Here is a 7,762-nt window from a genome sequence, read left to right on the forward strand (position 1 = left end):
GCTAAGCAATATGCTAAATATTTTACATTGCAAAGAGTCAGTATAATCTTAAAAGTTAATGTAGGTCATTACTGTAAGTAATAATCTTAAAGAGGCCTAAATTTATTAGTAGTGTTTTAAAGGAAAAAAAAAGGCAAGTGGAAGCTTGGGAATTCTGAACCTGTGACCCTATTAGGAATGTGTGTTTACTGACCATACTAATTTCTTTTTCCACAATTGTGTGTCTGTATTTGGTTTAGGGAGAAAGTCAAGGGAGTCATTTCCAGAACACAATGGAACAGCTATCCCTAAAATGATGACAGTTTTGCTATAACATACCCATAAATGATGGATGACATACCTAACATTCTGAATGAAGCAAAAAGAATTTTGTCAGTTTTGTTCAATGCTATTGAACAAAGGAGTTGAAAGCTTATGTCCACACGAAAAGCTCCACCTGGATATTTACAGCAGCTTTATTCATAATTGAGTAACTTTGAAGCAACTAAGATGTCCTTCAGTAGGTGAATAGATAAATAAACTGTAGTATATTCAGACAATGGAATATTATTTAGTGCTACAAAGAAATGAGCTATCAAGCCTAAAAAGACACACAGAAACCTTACATCAGAAAGAGCTCTATGCTGTCTGATTTCAACAATGACACTCTGGAAAAGGCAAAACTATGGAGACAGTAAAAAGATCTGTGGTCGTCAGGAGTTAGGGGAGAGGGAGGGATAAATAGGGATGAATAGAGGATTTTTAGGACAGTGAAACTACTCTGTACAATACTATCAATGGTGAATACATGTCATTATAGGTGTGTCCAAACCCATAGAAGGTAAACAACCAAAAGTGAACTCTAATGTAAACCATGGACTTTGGGTGATAATGGTGTGTCAGTGAAGGTCCCTCAGTTGTAACAGAAGTGTCATTCTGGTGGGGATGTTGATAATGGGGGAAGCTATGCATGTGTGAGGGCGGCAGGGGGGTTATCAGAAATCTCTGTACCTTCTACTCAATTTTGCTGTGAACATAAATTGCTCTAAAAGATAGTGTACTTAAAAGTACAAAAAAAGAATGAGTACTCTAAAACATCTACTATATTCATTCAAATAACCTGTTACAAATGTATAAACATGCAGATATATGATAAATAATAATTGGGACTGTAGCTACCTTTGCGGAGGGAAGGATATAAAACTTGCTTCAATTTTAACTGTAAAGATGAATTTTCCTAAGCTGGGTGGTGGTTTCATGTGTGTTTATTATATCATTTGCTATAAATTTTGTATGCCTGAAATATTTCATGTGTAAACACAATAATGAGAAACGTATAGTGTAGAATGGAAGGTTTTAAATGAAATACCCATAATTAACAACTTCTATCCTCAGTAAATATTATTTCCTAAAATCTGGTCTGCGGATAACCCTAATTAGGGTTCCCTTTATTCTCTTTTTTCTCTTCCTGCTAACACAGCTTCCCTGCTCCCAGTTACCTTTTTCACGATCTCTATATTATTCATTCCTTAGTCATGCAGGCAGAGGTGTTCAGCTGTCTCCACCCCCGCTTCAAAATGTGTGCCCCCAAACCTACTACAGAGCACAGCAAGGCAAACAGATAACCTTCTAATTAGCAGGTCCCCATTTCTACCCAAACACGTATATATACACACAGAGTGTTCAAGACATTAAAAATATATATGCATATACAAATATGTATGTATTATATACGTGTATATATGAAAATGAATCTTCAAAGCTGAGGACCATTTTATATTTTTCTTTTTTCCCAGTATTTAGCACATACCTCAGTACAAGGTAAGACCTACCAAACAAGAGGTCACTTGTAGTTGGCATGGCCTGACTGGCCCTTGCCTTGACAGGCTGGCTGCCTGAAAGGTCTGCCATTCGTGTCCATGTACATAGTACATTACTTGAGTCTTTTTTCAAATATATGTTCAAGAAAAGAGTACAGGAGGAGAGAAAACATTACAAATCATGGTTAAAAAATATAAAAATCAAGAAGGGGGGAAATGCTGCTCAGATAAACTTTGTCGGTTTGCATAGAAAGCAGTCTTCATTTTTTTTTTTTAACATCTTTATTGGAGTATAATTGTTTTACATTGTTGTGTTAGTTTCTGCTGTATAACAAAGTGAATCAGTTATATGCATACATGTATCCCCGTATCCCCTCCGTCTTTCTCTCCCTCCCACCCTTCCTATCCCACCCCTCTAGGTGGTCACAAAGCACCGAGCTGATCTCCCTGTGCTATGGAGCTGCTTCCCACTAGCTATGTATTTTACCTTTGTTAGTGTGTATATGCCATTGCTACTCTCCCACTTTGTCCCAGCTTACCCTTCCCCCTCCCCGTGTCCTCAAGTCCATTCTCTACGTCTGTGTCTTTATTCTTGTCCTGACCCTAGGTTCATCAGAACTATTTTTTTTTTTTTTTTAGATTCCATATATATGTGTTAACATATAGTATTTGTTTTTCTCTTTCTGACCTACTTTACTCTGTATGACAGACTCTAGGTCCATCTACCTCACTCAGTTTTGTTTCTTTTTATGGCTCAATAATAATTCAATTTCATTTCTTTTTATGGTTGAGTGATATTCCATCGTATATATGTGCCACATCTTCTTTATCCATTCATCTGTGGTTGGACACTTAGGTTGGAAAGCAGTCTTCTTTAAATTTTGTTCAAAAACAGTTCTAAAATAATTTATTACTGAAGCTTAAAATAAAAGGGATTTACATAATATGCTAAAGATGTGAAAAACGAGAGATACATTTCATATATAAGCGGGCTGTCATAATTATGTTTGCTTTGGAGAATGTATGTTCCTACCGAACAATAATGAAATGAATGTTTGTGCCATTGGCTGTTTTCCTGATTTTCTGAAACCCAATCCCATCTCTGATTGCCACTAACCAAGTGCAGACCACCAACAGCTCTCATGATCTGCCAGTTTATTGCTTTGTGGCTCTTCGAAATGTTTTTGGTCAGTTTTTTGTTTGTATATTTTTGTTTCGGTCTTTCTCTCAACTTCAAACCACAGGTACCTGGGATTGGGTTAGGTAAATTGTTGATACAAAGTTGATTCTGGTTTAATTGAGATGCACTTGCTAAGCCTTCTGTTGAGTTCCTTTGCCCAAAGCCTATCTACTCAGGAACTCTATCTCTTAGAGGTGAAAAACCTGCAAATTATGCATTTTTGGTAAATTAGCAGAGGCTGGTCTAGCTCTTTGAGTACACAGAACTGTTGAGCATTATTAGGTCTCTTTAAATTTTCACTAGAAAGTTAATTTAATTTAGAATATGAATAGTTTTATGCATCCCTTTCAACATATTTCCACCGTCCTCTATTTTTTGGCTATGTTTTCTGTTGTAGTTGTTTCAAAAGATTAATAATCAGATTTCATCCACAGCATATGCTTTTCCCTAGATATTTTTTACAAGCATGTAAAAAAAATATGAAATGCCAGCTGAATTTTAAGGTGTCTGGAAGAAAGAAGCACTGAATATTCTTATCCAACAGGGATATGCTGTTAATACATGAAGAAAAAAAAGTTTGGCTTTAGCACCTAGGAAGATATTTTTGGTTGATTTGAAAACACTGAGGCAAGTGAATAGCAAATGCACAAATTGACTTTTGGCTGATGTACTTATATTTTCTAAATATGACTCTTACTGCTCTTTGGAAAATGCCATTTTATGAACTGAATTTGAACTCAGAAGGTTAACTTGTTAAAGGTTAGATCACTACCCAAAAGGGCTTAATAAAATATAAAACCTCTGTGTTGTATATATCATAACTCAGAAAAGAAGGGAAAATAGTGCAGTTTAAGGAAAGACTTTAATAGCTCATGTCCTTTCACCAACTGCTCTGTTAACTAGATCTTATTTTATTTGTGTCTGCTAACTCACTTAAAGTATATCAGAATTAGATGTAAATTACCTCAGATAATTTTCTAATTGCAACAACTGCATGTATTATTCTAAGGCCAAATAATATATAACTAATCTCATTATAACCTTCTCTCTAACCACCATTTTGAGAGACAAAATAGCAAGTATAGGTCCTCCACATCATCAGAGAAAGTGACACTTTATACCTCTGGGAACTCAGAACACATAATTTGACCCAAAAGAAAAAAAAATGTTAATGAGTAGCCTTACCCTGAGATTGTATATTTATTTGTCTATTTTATGTTGAAGGAGGTCATGGATATATACTCCTGTGCCCTGTACCAAAGCATACATGCCTTGTGGATTTTACTTGGCATTTTCCAGTATCAAGATATGCAAATCCTTAAAAATGCCATACCCTCACATTTTGCCAAGTAAAATATAGGAAACCAGTAGGATGGGTTTGCCTTGACATATAGCAGTCACTCAGTGGAAAAATAAGAGTTGCTTTCCATTTCAGTAAAAGTGAAATTAGAGTCATCAGGGAAAAAAAATGTTACAAGAATATATAAGAAATATAGAAATAATTGACTATAGAATAAGTTGATTCAGGGTCTCTTGACTTCATTCTTTTTCACACTGTGTCTCCTCCCCATATTTTCCTCTCAACATCCTATTTTTGTTTTGTCTTTTGGGAGTAGTCCATCTTTTCTTTTTAATATCCTCTCCTGTAACCATAGATTTTAAAATCCTAGTTCTTCCAAGAGTCTTCTTAGATTGGAAGGAAATTAGCCCTTGTTTCTATCGCTGTTTTTAATTATCTAACTGTGGTACAATCTATAAGCTAATCAAGTATTATAGCCATTTTTTATTATTAGCTGTATTTCAGCTTTTCAAGTTGTTGATTGTGCTCAGCTTGTTTTACATTCTTTGTATTTCTTTACATTTGTCTTAACGGCATTAACATCCCTTTAATTGGGAGTCTCAATCTTAAATATTTTGAGAAGCGAAGTGGTAAAGTCATACACATCTACAGAGTGTGAGAAATCTGGAGAATTAGAACTTGACACCTTTCCTAAAATTATTCAGATTTAAATTCCTAGGAAATATACTAGTCAAATTAAATATAAGATACTGCTACCAGTTATAAAGTAATTTGTAGAGGAACAAATAGAATAATATACAATTAGAAGTAGACAAACAAAAACTGCTTACCTCAGATAACTAAACTTCCACTGAAAATTATCTTTACATGTCATGGTAAGGACCTTTTTTTTTTTTTTTTTTTTTTTTAATTTTTATTATTTATTTATTATGTTTATTTTTGGCTGTGTTGGGTCTTCGTTTCTGTGCGAGGGCTTTCTCCAGTTGCGGCGAGTGGGGGCCACTCTTCATCGCAGTGCGTGGGCCTCTCACTATCGCGGCCTCTCTTGTTGCGGAGCAGAGGCTCCAGACGCTCAGGCTCAGTAGTTGTGGCTCACGGGCCCAGTTGCTCCGCGGCATGTGGGATCTTCCCAGACCAGGGCTCGAACCCGTGTCCCCTGCATTGGCAGGCAGATTCTCAACCACTGCGCCACCAGGGAAGCCCAAGGACCTTTTAATCAATATTAAAATTAAAATAAATTGTCCCATATGATTACACATAGCTCAGTATTCAAAAAATATTTGAATACTAAGCTATAGACTCTGGATTGATGGTAGAAAGAACTGCCAAAAAATTATATATTGGAATAGATTCAGTAACAAAAAAATTGTAAGTGAAATAAAGTAAATTTTCACAAAATGACTGAATACTAGCTTCATCTTTATGGAAGAATATTACTGATGCTGAACCATAGCAAAGGGCTATGAAAAAAGGGCAGAACCCTGACTAACCCAGCAGTTACAATCAAAGATAGGGTATCATTTTTGAACAAAATTAAGTGCTACAGATTAAAAACCTAAGACCTCTTTTGCATATGTATAATGCCACCTAACCGTGAGTCAAATTTGTCTTTTAGGCAACTGAGAAGATATTATCAACAGTAGTATCTGCCAGTAAGAAAGAAAGGAAGAGGAAAAAATAAACCAAACCAGTGGTGTGATCTCATCGAAATGACACTCTACAGGAGGGCTTCCCCGGAGGAGAGGGAAGGAGTATGAGAAACACATGGGGGGTTTTCTCAGAGTGTAAGAGCAGAGGTGTGATCTTCAGCCAAGAAGCATCTGCAGAGTCCTTGCTGGCAGAGGTAAAGGAAGCTCAGAGATTCTGTTTAGCACTGCTGTGTTGAACATCATCCCTACGTGTGTATCTGAACTTTCGTATCAGTCCCAGGCAGCCTGATCACACACACTCACACACAGGCTCAGTGCATCTACATGTGCTCTTACACTCTCACACATGAGCACTCCCACTCACATTTACTCATTCGCACTGTCCTTCACACTCACGCCCCCGTTCAACTACACTTCCCCTCCTATGCCAGCAGAGAGATCTAAATCCTATAGGAATTAAAAATAGTTGTTCAAAATTCCCCTTTAAAAAAAATCTTTAATTGCCAGCAGATGGATTATGGACTTGATATTTACACTTTGAGAGGTTTCCAATTACAATAAAATCTACCAGCATTTTTCACTCTATATGGAGCCATTCACTTGTATTTGGAACACAATTCAATTTTCCAAATTTGGCTAAACTAAACTTATTTTAGGAACACAAATACCCATCAAAAGGAGATAGATTTACAACTGGGCAATGTGCAATGTCTGCACGTTTATTTTCCCCTCTGAGACATTATCAATTTTGACCAAAAAAAAAATGTTTTTCTCTCTTTGAAAATTAGGCACCTGATACACTCTCATTGACCGTATGAATACTGTTAGGTCTCTGACTTCTTTTCTTAAGTTTGCAAATTTTTTTTTTTAATTTTATTGAAGTATAGTTTATTTACAATGTTGTGTTACTTTCTGTTGTACAACAAATTGATTCAGATATATATGTATATATGTTATTTTCAAGATTATTATTTCAGATTATATTACATTTAGGTTATTACAAATTATTGAATCTAGTTCCCTATGCCATACAACAGGTCCTGGTTGTTTATCTATTTTATATATAGTTTATATCTATTAATCACAAGCTCTTAATTTATCCTTCCCCCCTTTCTCCTTTGGTAGCCTTATGAGTATGTTTCTGTTTTGTAAATAAGTTCATTTGTATCACTTTTTAGATTCGAAATATAAGTGATATCATATGATATTTGTCTTTCTCTGTCTTACTTCACTTAGTATGATCATCTCTAGGTACATCTAGATCTCTAACTCCTCTTAAGAAAAGAAGAAGCAAACAGAATACGGGGATTGGACTCTTTGAATTGAAGAGGGGAAGAGAACACTAGCATTAAAACGCACTGTGACTTTTACTGAAGCCTAGGCACTGTGCTAGACCACACAATAGGTGTGATATAGACATATTCTCACTTAAGAAGGCTAGGGTTTTATTCTTGCTTCTGGGGGAAGCAGCTATGCAGCCTTGGATTCCAGTTAATTGCTCTAACCCAAAGCTATGATTTTAAAATTATTTAACTAGATCATTTATATTATCATATCCAGATTTAAATTTATATTACTATTTAAGAGTAATAGAAACTTATTTAATACTATAACTTTATTGACAAAATGATATTTCTATGAGTATTATGGTCTATGACAGTGCTTGCTCACATGTCCTTTCTTCAGCAGGTTTTAACATAGTACAACATTTATTTTTCTTATATTTCATTTAAAATCTAATTCTCTTTTGGGGGGTTGGAAAAATGTAGACTACATGTCATTATTTCTAAGTACTTGTCTTCACTCAAATTCAATGTAAAATAGCTAAAAATGT

The 7,762-nt window shown here is 35.3% G+C and overlaps 1 long non-coding RNA gene across 1 annotated transcript; it reads right to left on the reverse strand.

Annotated features, from left to right (window-relative positions):
• Positions 1 to 4,594: 4,594 nt before the first annotated feature.
• Positions 4,595 to 7,052, reverse strand: LOC309647501. The gene is made up of 2 exons (XR_014256091.1): positions 5,489 to 7,052; positions 4,595 to 5,162 (listed from the first exon to the last, which is right to left on the reverse strand). It is a non-coding gene; the product is annotated as an uncharacterized lncRNA (long non-coding RNA).
• Positions 7,053 to 7,762: the final 710 nt, after the last annotated feature.

Source organism: Balaenoptera physalus (assembly GCF_965194825.1).
Source record: "Balaenoptera physalus genome assembly, chromosome: 18".
In the NCBI taxonomy this organism is placed as follows: domain Eukaryota; kingdom Metazoa; phylum Chordata; class Mammalia; order Artiodactyla; family Balaenopteridae; genus Balaenoptera; species Balaenoptera physalus.